The sequence below is a fragment of the Hyla sarda genome, chromosome 4 (assembly GCF_029499605.1).
Source record: "Hyla sarda isolate aHylSar1 chromosome 4, aHylSar1.hap1, whole genome shotgun sequence".
Classification (NCBI taxonomy): domain Eukaryota; kingdom Metazoa; phylum Chordata; class Amphibia; order Anura; family Hylidae; genus Hyla; species Hyla sarda.
Genome location: NC_079192.1, coordinates 385,127,063 through 385,148,404, shown reverse-complemented (window position 1 = coordinate 385,148,404; position 21,342 = coordinate 385,127,063). Strand labels below are relative to the sequence as shown.

The 21,342-nt window shown below is 39.7% G+C and overlaps 1 protein-coding gene across 4 annotated transcripts in view; it reads right to left on the bottom strand.

Moving 5' to 3' along the window:
* Positions 1–21,342, bottom strand: part of RNASE1 (ribonuclease A family member 1, pancreatic) — a 145,385-nt gene that overhangs the window by 98,542 nt on the left and 25,501 nt on the right. The window contains exon 2 of one of the 4 annotated variants that reach the window (XR_008843162.1): positions 14,616–14,929. The exons of the other annotated variants lie outside the window; for them this stretch is intronic. The gene's annotated coding sequence lies outside the window, so the exon portion shown is untranslated. Of the gene's footprint in view, positions 1–14,615; positions 14,930–21,342 lie in introns of those variants that run through there. 4 annotated transcript variants of the gene reach the window in all.

Here is a 21,342-nt window from a genome sequence, read left to right as displayed (position 1 = left end):
CAACAAGAAAAGAACTTCCTCTTTAGTATACAGCTGCTGATAAGTACTGGAATGATTAGAATTTTTAAATAGAAGTAATTTACAAATCTGTTTAACTTTCTGGCACCAGTTGATTTAAAAAAAAAAATTCCACTGGAGTACCCCTTTAAGTGTTAGATCAGGTTATCTTATGTCTCTCTCTTTAAACTTGATCAATTTTCTAAGAATAAACCTTGTACTATAGCCTGGAATTAGCATAGTTCATTATCACAGTTTACTATTGACTATGACCAGTATATACCAGTATATTAAGTGGCTCTGTAGAAACACAGAATGTGTGGGCAAATAAGAACCATTTGGTCCATCTAGTCTGCCCAATATTCTGAATACTATGAATAGTCCACGGGTGACCACGGGACCGGAGTATTGTGACGGCCCATCAGCTCCAGTACAACTAATCAATGGGGATTTCAAAGAGGTTTGGATTTCCCTTAAAATTAAATTAATTTTGACAGTGCCTAAAGGAGCCAGCTACATGGAAAAAACCAATGCTCTCTACTTATCTTACTATTCAAATTTGGCCAAGAAGAATGTAAAGAACCAAGCACCAGTAAGTCTGTAAGGCACTGACTTGCTACTTGTAAACCACAAATTTCACATGTGGGTTTTTAAAAAGAATTTTGAAAACATCTAAAGGAAAATATGAGCCAGCTCTTGTAATATGGTTGTGGTTTTTGTCTCTTCGAAATACTGTCTGTTATGTTGTGGCTACATATAGTTAGGTGCGAAATCATAACCTTGTGTGCTGTCTCACGGTCCCATTTTATAAAGAACTGAAAAACTTAAAGTGTACCTTGATATTTTGTAGAGACATGTCAAATGTTTGTCTGCATGTTTATAATGGGAATATAAAAAATAGAATTTTGGTTATTTTTGCAAATGTATTAAAAATTGAAAATGAAAATTCTGCATGGAGATACGTTTTCAGACCCTTTGCATTGGCTCTTGAAATTCAGCTCTGTCATATTCACCTTTAAAGGAGATCTGTAGTGCTCTGAACTTATCCCCTATCCTTCGGATAGGGGATAAGTTCTAGATCGCAGGGGGTCCGAGCACTGGGGCCCCCCGAAAACTCCTGTACAGGGCCGCGGCAATGTACAGGAAAGGGGGCGTTCCGTATCTGTATGTATCTCTATGGGATTCATGGAGGGGTGTGCCAGCTGCCATGACATGCGTGGACGAAACGCCCCCTTTCCTGTACATTTCCGTGGCCCTGTACAGAAGATCACGGGGGGGGGGGGGGCAGAGCTCAGTTCCCAGGTGATCTATAACTTATTCACTATGCGAATAAGCACTGCAGATCTCCTTTAAGATGTTTCTACATTTTTAACGGAAAGACACCCCCCTGTCTTTATATTAGGTCTCACAGTTGGCAATGCAAATCCAAGCAAAAACCAGGCCAGGATGAAAGAACTGTCTGTAGGAATGGCTTTGGAGACGGTACAAAAAAGCTTCTGCTGCCCTGAAAGTTCCCAAGAGAACAAAGGCCTCCATAATTCTTAAATGGAAGAAACTTGAAATGTCCAGGACTCTTCCTAGACCTGATTGCCCCACCAACCCAAATAATTGAGGGAGACGAGCCTTGGTAAGAGAGATGACCAAAAACTCAATATTCACACTGATTGAGCTCCAAGAATTGTGTATATGCAGATCGGAGAAATTTTGAAAAGTCAACCATCACTGCAGTAGTCTATCAATCTGGACTTTATGGCAGAGTGGCCAGAAAGAAGCTTATCCTCGGTAAAAAAACAAACAAAAAAAAAACCATAAAAACCTTCAGGAGTTTGCAAAACAGCACACCTAAAGGACTCTCATACTGTTAGGAACAAGATTCTCTGGTCTGATGAAACCAAGATTGAAGTTTTTTGGCCTAAATTCAGAAAATCACCTGCCAAATACCATCCCAACAATACATGGTGGTGGCAGCATCATGCTGTCAGGGTGTTTTTCAGCGGCTGGGAAAGGGAGACTGGTCAGGGCTGAATGGAGCAAAGTAAAGAGAAATTCTTAATGTAAACCTGATCCAGAATGATCTGAACCCCAGACTGGTCTAAAGGTTCATCTTTTAGCAATACAATGACCCTAAATTCACAGCCACGATGACACAGGAGTGACATAGGGACAACTCTGTGAATGTGCTCAAGTGGCCCAGCCAGAGCCCGACTCTTGAGAGACCTGAAAATGCCTTTCCTCATCCCACCTGACAGAACTGAAGAGGATCTGCAGAATAGAATGGCAAAAAATCCCCAAATCAAGGTGTGAAAACGTTGTGGCCTCAAGAACCTTGTGCCAAAGATTCTGCAACTAAGTACTGAATAAAGGGTCTGAATACTTATGTCAATGGATTTTGCAGAATGATTGGGAGGGGGGGGGGCGAGTTTTTTTTTAGCATGAGGCTGCAGCATAATAAAATGTGAAAAAATAAAGATAGTAGTAAAGTAGATAGATAGATAGATAGATATAGATAGATGTGAGATAGATGGATAGATAGATAGATATAAGATAGATAGATATAAGATAGACAGATGTGAGATAGATGGATAGATATAAGATAGATAGATAGATAGATGGATAGATAGATCAATAATGGCATCTGAGAATGTAGATTTAGTGGCTGTTACTGAGACATGGTTTAACCCCTTAAGGACCAAGGACGTACCGGTACGTCCTTGGTCCTGCTCTTCTGATATAACGCGGGGTTACACAGTAACCCCGCGTCATATCATGGCGGGCCTGGCGTCATAGTGAAGCCGGGACCCGCCTCTAATAGCGCGCAGCGCCGGTCGCGGCGCCGCGCGCTATTAACCCTTTAGCCGCGCGCTCAAAGCTGAGCCGCGCGGCTAAAAGTGAAAGTGAAAGTTCCCGGCTAGCTCAGTCGGGCTGTTCGGGATAGCCGCGGCTAATCGCGGCATCCCGAACAGCTGACAGGACAGCGGGAGGACCCCTTCCTGCCTCCTCACTGTCCGATCGCCGAATGACTGCTCAGTGCCTGAGATCCAGGCATGAGCAGTCATGCGGCAGAATCGTTGATCACTGGTTTCTTATGAGAAACCAGTGATCAATGATGAAGATCAGTGTGTGCAGTGTTATAGGTCCCTATGGGACCTATAACACTGCAAAAAAAAAGTGAAAAAAAAAAGTGAATAAAGATCATTTAACTCCTCCCCTATTAAAAGTTTGAATCACCCCCCTTTTCCAATAAAAAAAAAAACACAGTGTAAATAAAAATAAAAATAAACATATGTGGTATCACCGCGTGCGGAAATGTCCGAATTATAAAAATATATTATTAATTAAACCGCTCGGTCAATGGCGTGCGCGCAAAAAAATTCCAAAGTCCAAAATAGTGCATTTTTGGTCACTTTTTATATCATTTAAAAATGAATAAAAAGTGATCAATAAGTCCTATCAATGCAAAAATGGTACCGTTAAAAACTTCAGATCACGGCGCAAAAAATGAGCCCTCATACCGCCCCATACACAGAAAAATAAAAAAGTTATAGGGGTCAGAAGATGACAATTTTAAACGTATTAATTTTCCTGCATGTAGTTATGATTTTTTCCAGAAGTCCGACAAAATCAAACCTATATAAGTAGGGTATCATTTTAATCGTATGGACCTACAGAATACATATCAGGTGTCATTTTTACCGAAAAATGTACTACGTAGAAACGGAGCGTTTTTTTTTTCAATTTTGTCGCACAATGATTTTTTTTCCTGCTTCACCATAGATTTTTGGGCAAAATGACTGACGTCATTACAAAGTAGAATTGGTGGCGCAAAAAATAAGCCATCATATGGATTTTTAGGTGTAAATTTGAAAGAGTTATGATTTTTTAAAGGCAAGGAGCAAAAAACGAAAATGCAAAAACGGAAAAACCTCCGGTCCTTAAGGGGTTAATGAAAGTAATGACTGTGACATATCCATACCAGGGTACTCTTTATACAGAAGAGACAGAGAAGTAAAGAAAGGAGGAGGAGTGGCCCTATATGTGAAAGACAGCATAAAATCTAACCTAATACAAGTTAGTGAGGCAAACATAGAGGGTGACGTTGCAATTTTGTAATCAGACAGTAACTCGTGTAGGTGTGATATATAGACCACCTGGCCAAGTTAAAGAATTAGATGATCTACTAGTTGAAGAAATAGCTAAAATGACAATGAAAGGAGAAGTTATCATTACGGGAGACTTCTTCTGGATATAAACTGGAAAAACAAAATAGCTAGTTCTGCCAGGAGTACAGATATTCTAAATTCCCTACTGGGATTATCTCTACAACAAGTGGTTGAGGAGCCAACCTGGAGGAAGGCCATTTTGTATTTTGTATTCACAAATAGGAATTTGGTATATGATGTGATTATAGGCGAAAGCTTGGGATCTAGTGATCACCAGTCAGTGTGTTTTAATATAAGAACAGTGAATCACACCACACAAAAACAAAAGTTTTAGATTTTAGAAAAACAGACTTTTCAAACATGAGATTAGTCATAAATGAGTCCCAATCAGACTGGAATGGATTACATTGAGTCCAGGAGAAATGGGACTACTTAAAAGATGTATTATTGAAGGCAACAAAAAATTGCATTAGAAATGTCACTAAAATCAGAAGGATGAGACCACTGTGGTACTCAGCAGAAGTGGCCAAAATCATAAAAAGCAAAAAGCTAGCATTTTGTAATTATAAAACAACCCAGAGCAATGAAGATAGGGAAATCTACAAGATTAGGCAGAAAGAGGCCAAGCAAGTCATAAGAACTAAACTAAAGCGCAGGCAGAAGAAAAACTAGCTCAGTCTGTGAAAAAAGGGGATAAGACATTTTTCAGATATATAAATGAAAAAAGGAAATTAAAACATGGAATAACTAAATTAAAAGCAAAGGAAGGTATGTATAAAAGAATAAAGGGATAGCCGACTGCCTTAATGAATACTTCTGTTCAGTTTTTACAGAAGAAAAGGAAGGAAAAGGACCTTCATTAGGGAGGAAGACTAATGAATTGTTTGATGCATATGTCTTTACAGAGGAAGATGTTCTACATTTGATGTCTAAAGTGAAGACAAATAAGTCGCAGGGGGCTGATGGGATACACCAAAAATTATTAAAAGAGCTTAGTGGTGAGCTAGCAAAACAGATTTATTTAACCAATTACTGGTAACAGGAGTTGTCCTGGAAGATTGGAAATTAGCAAATGTTGTGCCCATTCACAAGAAAGGTAGTAGGAAGGAATCAAGCAACTATAGGCCAGTAAGTCTGACATCAATAGTGGGGAAATTAATGGAAACCCTACTAAATGATAGGATTGTAGAACATCTAAAATACCATGGATTGCAAGATGAAAAACAACAGGGGTTTACTTCAGGGAGATCATGTAAAACAAATCTTATTGATTTTTTGACAGGGTGACTAAAATTATAGATGGCGAAGGGGCAGTAGACATCGCATATCTAGATTTTAGTAAGGCTTTTGACACTGTCCCACATAGAAGACTTATCAATAAATTACAGTCATTGAGCTTGGACTCCATATTGTTGAGTGGATTAGTCAGTGGCTGAATGACAAACAACAGAGGGTTGTAGTCAATGGAGAATATTCAGAGCAAGGTCTTGTTACCAGTGGGGTACATCAGGGATCTGTACTGGGACCAATTTTGTTTAATATCTTCATTAGTGATATTGCAAAAGGTCTCGATGGTAAGGTGTGTCTTTTTTCTGATGACACAAAGATATGTAACAGGGTTGATGTTCCTGGAGGGATACGCCAAATGGAAAAGGATTTAGGCAAACTAGAAGAACAGTCAGAACTCTGGCAACTGAAATTTAATGTGGATAAGTGCAAGATAATGCACCTGGGGGATATAGAATATTTGGCACAGTCCTGACCTCAGTATCTGAGGAAAGGGATTTAGGAGTAATTATTTCAGAAGACTTAAAGGTAGGAAGACAATGTAATAGAGCAGCAGGAAACGCTAGCAGAATGCTTGGAAGTATAGGGAGAGGTATGAGCAGTAGAAAGAGAGAAGTGCTCATGCCGCTGTACAGAACACTGGTGAGACCTCACTTGGAGTATTGTGCGCAGTACTGGAGGCTGTATCTCCAGAAGGATATAGATACTCCAGAAAGAGTAGTGGATGCATGGAATAGATGGAATAGCCTTCTTGCAGAAGTGGTCGCTGCAAATACAGTGAATGAGCTTAAACATGCATGGGATAGGCATAAGGCTATCCTTCATATAAGATAGGGCCAGGGACTATTGATAGGATTCAGATTATTGGGCAGACTAGATGGGCCAAATGGTTCTTATCTGCTGACACATTCTATGTTTCTATGTTTCTATAGATAGATATGAGATAGATAGATAGATATAGAGATACAGAAATCCTAATAAGCAGCACATCCGCCCAACAGAACAACGTATAAGGTGCACACATCGTCAGGGTATCCAACATAAATCCATAGGAAAAGACCGCAGCACACATAAGGTTCCATAAAGTGCAGTGGTTTATTGTGTCCTCACAACATAAGGTGCGATGTTTCGGAGACCTCTCGTCTCTTGAGAAAGGACATGAGAGGTCTCCGAAACGTTGCACCTTATGTTGTGAGGACACAATAAACCACTGCATATTATGGAACCTTATGTGTGCTGCGGTCTTTTCCTATAGATATAGAGATAGATAGATAGATATGAGATAGATACATATGAGATAGATAGATAGATACAGGAACAAAAGGATGACCGCATCACTCCAAAGTATCAAAAATAAAAAGTGACCTTTATTCCATGAACAGGCAAGTGCGATGTTTCGGTGTTCTTTTATTTTTTATACTTTGGAGTGCTGCGGTCATCCTTTTGTTCCTGTATCCTTTTGGACCCGGGACCAGGGTCCCAGAGACCTGTCTGCACCATATTTATTTAATTCACGGTTTTGGAGGTACTGCTCTACACCCAATTTATTTGACGTTATCCTAGATAGATAGATAGATAGATAATAGGCAGATAGATAATAGGCAGATAGATAGATATCAATGGCACATTTCGGCAATCTCACTTTACCATTGCCACTTGACAATGGCAACATGTGGTTGCCGAAACATAGCACCATTTGGAGTGAATAAAGATCACTTTGCTAACAACCTGGAGTGCCACTGCTTTTTCCATTGATACTGAAAAGGATCCCTGACCAGGATTAACAGCAGCAGGCACCCATTCACACTGAAGTGCTGCTTTCTTCGCTTTACCTACCTGGATAGATAGAAATGAGAGAAAGAGACAAAGATAACAAAGCCAGTAATTTTTCAGGATATAATGAATTCTGTGTAAGATCTAAGATTAGTGATGTATCAATGTATTACGCTGAAACGACCCTCAGTTTGTAAAGTTAATTAATCACTAAATTTAAGGATTTATAAAAGATTTTCCATCTTCTTCGTTCTTCGTTCTATCTTTTCCATGCATATGTTATAATACAGAAATATTTAATATGTATAAACTTCTAATGAGATGAAAGGTAGGCTGGTTAATTGAAGGAAGACACAGGCAAGAATATGGCTTTAATAGGCTTACTCATTTTTTCTTTTTGTACTTAGTGTTTTTGTGTTTTGTGACCGCCCACTTTGTAATAGGTAGCTTTGTGTATGTGATTTTATCTAATTTGGCGAATAACCTTTATCAGTGGCCTCATTATTCAATTAAGATTGATAATTCGCATTAGCTGGTTACCAATGTTATTTGCATCAGGTACAGTAAAATTCCTTTGTGTACGATTAAGGGTGCTTACGCACCTGAAACGCGTTACATTATGACCCCTGCTATGACATTTTAAGCATTAAAGAATCTGTTTTGCACAAACTTTGGCGCTGGACATCCAGTTTTTTATTTAGTAAAATTCCTTTAACCCAACATCTGAGAATCCACAAATTCTGATGACCCTCAGGCCCGTCGCTACAGGACAGGCAAACCAAGCAATTGTTTGGGGCCCTGAGCTGGCCAGTCCTGTAGTGATGGGGCAATTCCCCCCATCACTATTAAGGACATCCCTGAGTCCCAAAAGATATTTTCGGGACACAGGAATGCCCCCGTTAACTCTCTGCGGCCCTGCGTTAAGTTTAAAAATGCAGGGGCCGCCGGATGATAGCGCACGCCAGGACGTCACTGACGTCTGTATGTCTGTGGGGAACACTGCCAGCCTAATGTGGGGAGAACTATGCTGCACCTAATTTGGGGGAACACTGCCAACCTAATGTGGGGAGAACTATGCTGCACCTAATGCGGGGGAAACACTGCCAGCCTAATGTGGGGAGAAATATGCTGCACCTAATGTGGGGGGAACACTGCCAGCCTAATGTGGGGAGAACTATGCTGCACCTAATGTGGGGGGAACACTGCCTACCTAATGTGGGGAGAACTATGCTGCACCTAATGTGGGGGGAACACTGCCAACCTAATGTGGGGTGAATTATGCTGCACCGAATGTGGGGGGAACACTGCCAACCTAATGTGGGGTGAACTATGCTGCACCTAATGTGGGGGGAACACTGCCAACCTAATGTGAGGTGAACTATGCTGCACCTAATGTGGGGGGAACACTGCCAACCTAATGTGGGGTGAACTATGCAGCACCTAATGTGGGGGGAACACTGCCAACCTAATGTGGGGGGAACTCTGCTACACCTAATGTGGGGGGGAACACCGCCAACCTAATGTGGGGAGAACTATGCTGCACCTAATGTGGGGGGGACACTGCCAACCTAATGGGGGGTGAACTATGCCGCACCTAATGTGGGGGGAACACTGCCAACCTAATGTGGGGAGAACTATGCTGCACCTAATGTGGGGGGGAACACCGCCTGCCTAATGTGGGGGGAGCTATGCTGCACCTAATGTGGGGGGAACTCTGCTGCACCTAATGTGGGGGAACTCTGCTGGACCTAATGTGGGGGAACTCTGTCTGCTGCACCTAATGTGGGGGGGGACTCTGCTGCACCTAATGTGGGGGGTTACTACATCCTGTCGCCGGCCCTAGAGCGTGACGTGCGTGAACATCAAGGGGGGGGGGGGCCTCCATGTCCATTTTGCTTGGAGCCCCCAAATTCCTTCAAAGGCCCCTGATAACCCTGCATCTGTTTCAGCACAGAAATACGAAATAATCTCAACCTTCACGAGAGCAGGAGCATAAGGCTAGGAGATTAGCAAGTGATAGTAGCATTATATATTTTGTGCAGTCTTTCTTGACATTCTTTACCTCTACAAGTGAATCAAAACAAGTGCTTAAATCTGTGTGGGGGGCATCGTGTGTACGCTTGTATAACTGTGTTTGTGTATTACATTGACATTACCAAATATACAGAGAGGTATCACAACTGTGTAAGGGTTACGTTTTTGCACATTCTGTAAAAGATAAGTGAATCATTTGTCACATGTACACTCCAAGCTAGGCTTCTATGCAGAGGTTTCTAGAAAGGCTGAGGCAAAAAAAGGTTTAGTCTGGTTAAGGTCAGGGATGAGTGAACATCTCTCCTAGCACTGCTTCTGATAGAAAGACTTACCAGTCACAAAAAGTGCATACACCTAGTTAGTGTCCCTCCTAGAATTAGTACATAAGCCTGCTAATTGCAAGCACCATCTAACCTGAGACAGATCTGTGTCACAAGTACAGTGATTACTGCACTGTACAGATTTTTGTAGGATTTCATTCAAAAGGTTGTTTCCAGTTCATTCTGTGAGGGCATTGTTCTTCCTGTTTCCAACTCCAAGAAAAAGCATCTACTTGTCAGAGGAGGAGAATAGCTTACCAAGGGCCCCTCTGCATACACATACTCTTTGTGGACATACGGTCAGTGTTAGTGCTATGTGTACTAAGTATAGTACCACAGAAAGTCAACATGTGTAGGCCCCTCACAGTAGAAAGCATCTAATTGGACTGTCCCAATATACCCTATATTCTGTAAAAAATATGTTGGTGTTTTCCCCTTTTTTGTTTGTCATTCACTTGGGAAGTGACGTTGCCCAGCTGAGGGGACAGTTTTTGTATCAGCTTTCATAAATGTGTATCATTGCACATAGTCTTCTTCTATACATTCCCTTACCTCATAATCCCTAATGACAGTGGTAACCTAGTCCCACCAACATTTTCAGTTACTCTTTTGGTAAAACAGGTAAAAATTCTAATCCTGGACTGTTGGTTGGTTGAGGACAGGGCTGAGGACCTCTACCTCATGGTCATCTCAATTAACTAGATAAGCGGAATTCCACTCTAAAGTTCTGCTGCGGAAAATAAGGTATAGCAGCCTCCCATTGTTTTAAATAGGATTTTGCTACACCATTCACATTATGAAACCTCCACAGTAGACGTTCCGCCGTGGAAAGTTTGGATCCCAAACTCTGTCAAAAGTGAAAAAAACACTATGGAGACGTCTCTCGAAACTGCGCATTTCTGAGTGGTCCTAGTTCCCGCTACAAGTGGAGTCTTCGCCTGTAGTTTGAATGTAGTGCGAATGCACCCTAAGTCTTCAGGTTAGGGTCCTCTGTATTAGCATGGGTGCTCCAATTATGCACTTATTGTAGGTCCTAACTGTAATATTTCACGTATACATACCTTGACTATACCAGACCTGGGCTTAAAGGGGTACTCCGCTGGAAAACATTTTATTTTTTATTTTTTTTAAATCAACTAGTGCCAGAAAATTAAACAAATCTGTAAATTACTTCTATTTAAAAATCTTAACCCTTCCAATACTTATCAGCTGCTGCATACTACAGAGAAAGTTATTTTCTTTTTGAATTTCCTTTCTGTCTGACCACAGTGCTCTCTGCTGACACCTCTGTCTATGTCAGGAACTGTCCAGAGCAGGAGAGGTTAGCTATGGGGATTTGCGCCTACTCTGGACAGTTCCTGATATGCACAAAGGTGCCAGCAGAGAACTGTGGTCAGACAGAAAGGAAATTCAAAAAGAAAAATTATAAGTACTGGGAGGGTTTAGATTTGTAAATAGAAGTAATTTACAAATATGTTTACATTTCTGGCACCAGTTGATTAAAAGAAAATGTTTCCCAGAGGAGTACCCCTTTAAATCCGTACGAGAACAATAAGGCCCACATTATACCTGGATAGGAGCCATCATGTGTTCCCCCCTCTCTATTTTTTTCTTCTTTTTTTTCCCTTGATTTATTCTCTTTTAAAGTGAATGTATTTTAAGAAAGAAATAAAAGTTATGTTCTATTATGTGACTTAATTACTATCACAGAGAATAATCTTCTGTGTTTCTATGGACAATATGTCCATCTTTTGTTTCGTTAATAAATAAGGCCCATTGTTTTTCCGGTCGCATTCTATGAAATGACAATAAAATCCAATTTTACAGCTATTTACCATGGCTATTAAAATGCTGAATGATAAGAATTAACGAAAGATATTCTTGTTATGCAAATCTGCCAAAGAATTTCTGTTCTATGGCGCATTGTGGACTGTCCGCAGGTTTCCTTTGTTACCTTCTTTTTTTCCCCTAGCACTATATGGTATACCATCATGAGCGAAATACCGGAAGCCGTCCATTGTGCCATAAAATAATTAAAGTGAATGGATTCCAAATATTCCAATAAGCCTTACAAAGAGAATGTGAGATGCCATGACCTTTTCAAGGTCGAAATTAAGAGCTCTGTTGTCTGGCGGAACATTCCATAAGAATTCCATTGTCAACATAAATGATAATAATCAGTTATTAATATATTAATTGGTAGAGCTGCACATGAGTTCTCAGGCCTTAAAGGGGTACTCCACTGGAAAACATTTTTTTTTTTTTTTAAATCAACTGATGCAGGAAAGTTTATCAGATTTGTAAATGACAAATTTTAAAAAATCTTAATCTTTCCAGTACTCATCAGCTGCTGTTATGATCCACAAGAAGCTCTTTACTTTTAGAATTTCCGTTTTGCCTTACCACATTGCTCTCTGCTGACACCTCTGTCCATGTCAGGAACTGTCCAGAGCAGGAGAGGTTTGCTATGGGGATTTTCTCCTACTCTGGACAGTTCCTAAAATGGACAGAGGTGTCAGCAGAGAGCACTGTGGTCAGGCAGAAAGGAGATTGAAAAAAAAGAGCTTTTTGTGGATCATAACAGCAGCTGATAAGTACTGAAAGGATTAAGATTGTTTTTTATTTACAAATCTTCTTACCTTTCTGGCACCAGTTGATTACATTTTTTTTTCCAGTGGAGTACCCCTTTAACTACAAGAGCTTAACCTGTTCGGGATGGAAGGCGTACCTGTACGCCCTCCGCCCACTCCCTTTCCATAACGGTGTGGCCCCGCATCATAGCGGGTTGGGAGGCCGGGACCCCTGGCTAATAGCGCATGGCACTGATCACGGTGCTGCGCGCTATTAACCTTTGAGACGCGTCTAAAATGAAAGTAAATTGCTCCCGCCTAGCTAGCGGCAAAATCGCGGCATCCCGAACAGCTGTAGGACATCAGGATGGTCCCCTACCTTCCTCCTCCCTGTCCGATTGCCGAATGACTGCTCAGTGCCTGGGATCCAGGCATGAGCAGTCAAGCGGCAGAATCATTGATCAATGGTTTCCTATGAGAAACCATTGATCAATGTAAAATATCAGTGTGTGCAGTGTTATAGCTCCCTATGGGAGCTATAACATTGCAAAAAAAAAAGTGAAAAAAAGTGAATAAAGCTCATTTAACCCCTTCCCTAATAAAAGTTTGAATCGCCCCCCTTTTCCCATTTAAAAAAAAACAGTGTAAATAAAAACAAAAATAAACATATGCGATATCTCCGCGTACGGAAATGTTTGAATTATAACAATATATCATTAATTAAGCTGCACGGTCAATGGCGTACACGTAAAAAAATGCCGAAGTCCAAAATAGCGTATTTTTGGTCACTTTTTATATCATGAAAACATGGAAAAAAAGTGATCAAAAAGTCTGATCAATACAAAAATGGAGCCGCTAAAAACTTCAGATCACGGCACAAAAAATGAGTCCTCATACCGCCCCAGACGCGGAAAAATGAAAAGTTATAGGGGTCAGAAGATGACAATTTTAACCTCTTAAGGAAATAAGGCGTACCAGTACGCCCTAAGCCCAGTCCCGGTGTGAAAAACGGGGTCACGCCATGACCCCGCATCACACCGGGTTGGTCCTGGCTGCTAACGATAGCCGGGACCCTGGGCTAACAGTGCGCAGCATCGATCGTTGTGCTGCGCGCTGTTAACCCTTCAGACGCGGCGATCAAAGTTGACCGCCACGTCTGAAAACAAAAGTAGATGGTTCCTGGCAGCTCAGTCGGGCTGATCGGGACATCGCGATAAAATCGAGATGTTCCGATCAGCTGGGACGCAGGCGGAGGTCTCCTAACCTCTCTCCGCGGCGTCCGATCGGGGATTGATTGTCCCAAGCCTGAGCTACAGGCTTGAGCAATCGAGCCCCTATCTGACTGATCCCTGCAAAGCTATGGCTTTGCAGGGATCAGCATAGGAGATCAGTGTGTGCAGTGTTATAGGTCCCTATGGGAGCTATAACACTGCAAAAAAAAAGTGAAGAAAAAAAAAGTTAACAAAGGTCATTTAACCCCTTCCCTATTAAAAGTTTGAATCACCCCCCTTTTCCCATAAAAAGAAAAAATTTTGTAAATAAAAAAAAAAAATATGTGGTATCACCACGTGCGAAAATGTCCGAACTATAAAAATATATCGTTAATTAAATGACACGGTTAATGGCGTGCGCGCAAAAAAATTCCAAAGTCCAAAATAGTGTATTTTTGGTCACTTTTTACATCATGAAAAAATGAATTAAAAGCGATCAAAAAGTCCGATCAATACAAAAATGATACAGATAAAAACTTCAGAACACGGTGCAAAAAATTAGTCCTCATACCGGCCCATACGTGGAAAAATAAAAAAGTTATAGGGGTTAGAAGATGAGAATTTGTAACATATAAATTTTCCTGCATGTAGTTATGATTTTTGGTCTGAAGTACGACAATATCCAACCTATAAAAGTAGGGTATCATTTTAACCGTATGGACCTACAGAATAAAGATAAGGTGTTATTTTTACCGAAAAATGCACTGCGTAGAAACGGAAACCCCCAAAAGTTACAAATTTAAATTTTGTCGCACAATGATTTTTTTTTCCGTTTCGCCGTGGATTTTTGGGTAAACTGACTGATGTAATTACAAAGTAGAATTGGTGGCACAAAATATAAGCCATCAAATGTATTTTTAGGTGCAAAATTGAAAGGGTTAGGATTTTTAGAAGGTAAGGAGGAAAAAATGAAAGTGCAAAAATGGAAAAACCCTCCGTCCCCAAGGAATTAATGCTATGTTTTGTATAGTCAACTAGAGATAAGCGAAGTTACAGTAATTCGATTCGTCACAAACTTCTCGGCTCGGCAGTTGCTGACTTTAGCCTGCATAAATTAATTCAGCTTTCAGGTGCTCCGGTGGGCTAGAGACTCTCTCCTAGAACTGTATCCACCTTTTCCAGCCCACCGGAGCACCTGAAAGCTGAATTAATTTATGCAGGCTAAAGTCAGCAACTGCCGAGCCGAGAAGTTTGTGACGAATCGAATTACTGGAAGTTCGCTCATCTCTACAGTCAACGCCAGAAAGTGACATCATGACACAAGCATTGTAACAGGCTTACAAATTAAACAATTTCCAAGGTCTGTTCATAACCTTGAATACATTGTGATGGTACGTGGAGGATTCAGTCATCACATGTGAGGCGGTGATCACAGCCGTACACCGAGAACGAAATATTTCTTAGAAATAAAAGCAAATGGCAAGCTACGGTACTAAAGTGAAACAGCTGAGAGCTCCATGTATTGTACTGCTTCTACCTTCAACATATTTGAATATGTTCTTTCTTCTCTTGTTCACCTGTTGGAATAAAATGAGAACAATGAGGATTCAGTTCTAAACTACAGTTCTCTGTGGAGGATAAAAACCTTTTTCTTTTTAAAGAAAAAAATATCTGGTTTATGTTGTCAGATCAATGATTACATTATTAGTTAAAATGAGAGGAACTGCGGCAAGTTTCATGAAAAGGATCATTTAGGCACAGTATACCTTTTTCTGGTCTAAGGGCCACATTGTCAAATCATACCACTCCCATGGTCCACATTAAACACAATAAAACTCAAAAAGGTAACATCCATCTGAGGCATGGAATCAACAGTGTATGTTGTGGAGGTTCACTTTTGGGACTCTCACTTACTAGATGTGAATGACAGCTATTTTTTTCTGAATTACGCTCAGGGACGACTTTAGACAAAATGTATCCAAGGACAAAATAAAAAGTGGTATCCCAAATGCTGAAATATTGTACCAACAACAGAGTCACATTCTGTGAATTCCAAAGGTGATGTACAAAGATTGGTTTTTGAGGCATTGATTCAGTCATAAGAGATCAGGAGCACAAAGCCCAATGCACATAGACTGCTCTATAGTTGCGCTTCTCTCCTACAGACTGCTACCTTTTTCCCCTTTTCTCACAAAGACTGCTCCTATATTTCCCTCTCTTTCACTCAAAGAATGTTACCCCTACACCACACTCTTTTCAATGTACCCCTGTCACACAAACTCCTCCCAATGGTTCTTCCTCACACAGACAGCCCCCATCCATCATAGACTGCTCCTATGACTCCTTTGCCACAGACTGCTTCCTATGAGCCCCTCTTTTACACATTTGCTACTTATGCCACTTGGGGATTGGAACTCTCTAAGCATATGTCTCATTTTCCACTCCCAACAACAGACCTACTACAGTATCTTGACATAGGCAACATATTAGTATGAAGCTTTGGCTCCTGATGATTGAGGGAAACAAATTCACTGAAATTGTAAAAGACAGCTGATTGTGGCTATTAGGACAATAGTGGCTATTGGCTGCTACGCTGCCAGGAGGGAACTAGCCGTCATCAATTGGCTACCCGGACAACCACTCCAGGTGAAGGACTGTACCATTGGGTCTGAGTGAGTGGTCATTATCGGACCTTATATCTTAGTTTAGCTGGCAGCAAATACTTACCAGCTGTATCATAATTGGTTATTGTTTCCTACATTCTATATGCCCTGATGAACCCTGTATTGCTCCACTTTATCTGTTTTGGAGGGGGGAAAGACATCGGGATTGATTACTTCTTCCCAGTGTTTAATTGCACAGGTTGCATTTTGTAGGATAATACTGTTGTGATAGGTGATGGTATTGGAACCCCATTGATTTTTCCTGGCTCTCCATCCATCTGACCTATACCTTATGTAAACTTTTATTTGTAATCTGAGGACTACTTATCTTATCACAAAATACTATTAAAGGTTAAGTTAAGTTTTAATTGAACTAACTATTCTACTTCTGTGAACTGATGATTGGGGGGGGCCACAAAGATCTGCATTGTCGACCGCTTATCGACTCTAGACTGTAGGTTGAGCTGATTAAGACCCTAGGTAGGAAGCTAGTAGATCAAGCTTTATTAATAGTTCCCTGACAGGTCCTGAATAGATCAATAGTGCCTTAAGTTGGTCACAGTTAAGATAAATATTTCTTTAACTGACAGCTTATCCTCCCAACTCCACCATAAATCATTAAGCATGACTACAGCAAGCATGGATAATAATTTTAAAGGAGATCTGCAGCGGTATATGACATATCCCCTATCTGCAGGGACCCCCCGCGATCTTCCATACTGTGACCTGGCACTGCCGCAGCCCTGCATGGCTAGTGCTTGTGTCATCGACCTCGCTGAGGTCGGCAGACACGCCCCCTCCATTCAGCTCTATGGGAGAGGCACGGGTTTCACGAACACTGCATCTCCGCCTCTCCCCTAGAGATACATGGAGGGGGCATCATGCTGTGGCCTTCACGCCTAATGCACGGGGAGAGCCATGGCAGAGCCAGGGCCCTGTACAGGAGATCATAGGTGGTCCCAGCAGTAGGACCCCCCCTCAATCAAACACTTATTCCCTATCCACAGGATATAAGTTACATACCGCTGCAGATCTCCATTAAGGGTGACAGGGAGAAAAGCTGTTGCCAATCCCCTCTGGTGACAGCTTGTTTCCTTCAGAAAAAAATTCAACAAGTCCACTCATTAGGTCTGACATTTACCTTCAGCGTAAGTTGGGGGGGCCCAGTACATATTTGATAGTCAAGTGATCCAACCAAAACCATTGGGGCCAGCTTTTATCTAAGGTGCAGGACCAACTTTCACCATAAAAATAAAATATTACTTCTGTCTGCCCAGTTTCATCAAAAACGTGATGCTGTGGAAGGCGGCCCAGAGAAGACTCATCATCGTTTATGGGGTCCAGACTGCTAACATCTACTTCCTTTTATTGCTCTAAATATATTCCTCTAGAATAAGATGTAGGTTTTCCACAAATCGAATATGCATTTGGTCCATTTTTAAGAAAACATTTCCATAGGGCCCTATGAAGCACAACTAGTACGAAATGGCTGCAGTAGCCTCATTTCTTCTGTACCCCCTGTCTGTCTCCCTCCTGCAACTATGTAAGTATGGCTGAGAAATAAAGAAGATACTATGAAGATCAGGTGAGTTGCCATCTCTTTCCTTCTTTTGATTGGACATTTGCATGATGAACTATTAAAGACTTAGCACCACCATGTCTCTGAAAATATTCAACAACCATAGTGTACAGTATACTTTATGAGACTGATTAGCGACAGTGCCGAACAATGGCCCTGATTTACTAACGTGATCCCAACTCTTTTTATCTTGTTATGCAACACAATTTGTGTCGCACGTCCTCTGCAACACTTTGTGCGACACATTTTACTGGTAAAAACTCGACGGTTTCCAATTACTCTGAGCATTTTTTTAACCCGACTAAAGAGGCGTGGTTTGCATAATTAGGGGCGTGTTCCCAACATTTTCCTGAAAGCCCGATAGTTGTATTTAAAAACCCACCAGAAAAATTGTGAATTACTGAACTTGAAAACCCGACTGTTACTTTGTCCCCTTAGTAGCTTTTTATATTTAAAAAAAAAAAAATGTATTAGTTTTTTTGGCATTTCTCTTTTTTTTTTTTTTTTTTTTTTATCTTGGCTTTCATTTCTTTCTTTTTTTTCTCTATTTATTTGATTTACGCTTTATTTTTCCTGAGGGACACTTATTTTTCCTCCGTGCAACAAAATTTTATGTCATGCGACAGAATTGTCCCGACATGTGCGAAACACTGATAAATACGTGTGAGTAAAAATAACCCTACACTCTTAGTAAATCAGGGCTAATATTCGTCTTTGCATGTGCTGGATTTGTTTCTTTTCAGGCAAATTCTTGAAAAGAAAAAAGGAAATGTGCAGCTCACAATTATAAAACCTACCGAGGACAAGCGGGTAATGCACCTATACCTTATGGTGCTAGTATTAAAAATAAGAGAAAGAACCAAAAGTACCCCGACCTCAAGGAAGGTATAATAAATGTAATAGATTAGACTATAATTAAAGACCCAAGGATCGTGCTTCAATTATACTAAAATATATAGTTTTTATTAAATGATATCAAAAATGATGGGTATAAAAATAAACCCTTTCTTCAGTAGTCATAATTTAGACTGGACATGGTCGTCATTTTATAGAAGCATGGATCCAATCAATTGATTGCACACGTAAAACAATGCCTGGATCAGAAAACAAGGTCTGGAATAGAAAACAAGATCTAAAAATAAAAAATATTTTATTATTTTTTATTTTTTTATAACTTTTTGTTATTTTTTAATAATTTTTTTTAATTATTTCTATTTTTATTTCTATTTCTATTTTTTCATTTATTTTTATTTATTTACAATTTTGTCCGTTTCTATTTTTATTTATGTCTGTCATATTCACCACCTATCTCTTCATTTTTTTTAATAAAAAAATAAAAAATATAAAAAAAATTATAATAATAATAATAAAATAAAAAATAAAAATTATAAAAAAATTTAAATAAAAAAATAAATAAATAATAAATAAAAAAAGCTAAAATAAATTTTTTTTTATAAAAAAATATAAAATTATAAAAAATGATAAAAAATAAATAAAAAATAACAGCAATAATACAGTCACTGAAAACAATAAAATCATTAAGAACAGTAGATGAAGGGATGAAGGAGGATGCAGTCAGTATTGAGGAGACCACCATTTATGTATAAACCGGGGGTGTCCATCAATTCCAAGTGCATCCACTACAAGAATCCAAACAGCTCGAAGTTGGAATTGAGTCCACCCGGTTCTAATGTTGAAAACTCAAATATTTTTTTGCTTTCTGCCTTGGACATTTTCAACATAAAATTTCCTCCACGCCAATCTTTTCTTATTATTTGTATACCAGTGAATGATAAAGTGCTTAAATTGCCATTATGAACTGTAGTAGAGTGGGCCAAGAGCAGATGTTTCACGTTTCTATTTTTGATATTATTTAGATGTTCATCTATCCGTAATTTTAATGTTCTTTTGGTACGTCCTATGTACTGTTTAGCACATCCGCATTCTATGACATATATTACTCCCTTTGTGTTACACGTAATTAAATCTTCTATCTTTCATTTAAATGTTTTGTCTCTGGAATATATTTCTTCTACTTTTTTTGGGCCTTTGATTTTGGCACAATTAGCACAGCTACCACATTTTACAAACCCTTTCGAGCTTAGCCAAGAATGACCAAGTTCTGATAATCTAGTTGGAGGTTTAATAATCGGTGCCACCGAAATCCCCAAATTAGGGGCTCGAGTGAAGACAACTGGGGGACGTGGAGGTAATGAATGTCCAATTTCTCGGTCCTGTTTTAACAAGTGCCAATGTTTATTTATTATTTTCTCAATTTTTTATTTTTTTTATTTTATAATTTATTTTTCATTTTTTTTATTTCTATTTTTATTTCTATTTTTTCATTTATTTTTATTTATTTACAATTTTGACCGTTTCTATTTTTATTTATGTCTCATATTCACCACCTATTTCTTCATTTTTTTTTATATCTTTCAATCACTACTATTTTATCTAATACTAAATTAGCGTCTATATTCACATTCTGTGTATTTACGTCTGAATAATATATTTTTTCACATCATAAACAACATGTTTGCATTTATAAAACAGATCTTGTTTTCTATTCCAGACCTTGTTTTCTGATCCAGGCATTGTTTTACGTGTGCAATCAATTGATAGGATCCATGCTTCTATAAAATGACGACCATGTCCAGTCTAAATTATGACTACTGAAGAAAGGGTTTATTTTTATACCCTGAAACGTGTCTAGTCAGTTGTGGACTATCACTGAGACTACATTCCGAATGCACTTGACACAACAACAACTACATTCAAGTTCTCTGTTTTAAACTTACCTGGATATCCTGTTATACCAGTCTGGAGACGATCCTGCTGCTCCAGTCCAGACCGGACTTCCACTCCAGGCCAGAGTGGACTTGCAACGAGCCGGGGCAATCCAAGCACATCCTGCAGGTGCTGGCACTGACGTCACACGCCATCCTCACGACGTAGAAGTTTTCATCTTCGGTCCAACGCAGACCTGACCTCGACGGCAGGACATTCCATCTGTCAGTGCCACCTCTAAAAAGTTTCCATCCCTGACGCCTGCCAGCGCCGGGACCCGGAGGTGGCTCACCTGCAGTGACCATACTTAGTGCTCTTTCCATTTGGCCCAACGGGAGATCTCCGCTCATAAGGACCGGTAATGTACTGTAAAGCTGCTAGCTATTTGTTCTGATTCAGAGACACGGAGAAACTTGCAACGGAGAATATTATTTCTTTTCCTCATAGTGGTAACATATTGAATATTGTTACACTTTTATCTGTTAAGAGGAATTCGTTACAACATTGCATACATCCTTGCATCCTTTCCATCTTTACAGTGAGAAAGGACTGGTTTCAAGGACACTATCTAGCAATTAAGGTTCCATCATTTTAGTGCATTCTGTGATAGAAGAAATAGTCTTCTTTCTATATCAGTGTCAGCCTGTATATTTTAACTTTTTAATAGGCAAATGCATATTCCTCTCACAAGGGGCCCCTTGTGAGGTGGTATTCTCATCATTTTTTATATCATTTAATAAAAACTATATATTTTAGTATAATTGAAGCACGATCATTGGTTCTTTAATTATAGTCTAATCTATTACATTTATTATACCTTCCTTGAGGTCTGGGTACTTTTGGTTCAAATTCTTGAAAAGGACAAAACAATATCTATTAAGAAACAGATTGAGTTTCTTCTTTCGTGGGTGAAACAAAACATTTTCAGCACACTCAAACTTATAGATCGAAAAGATGGCTT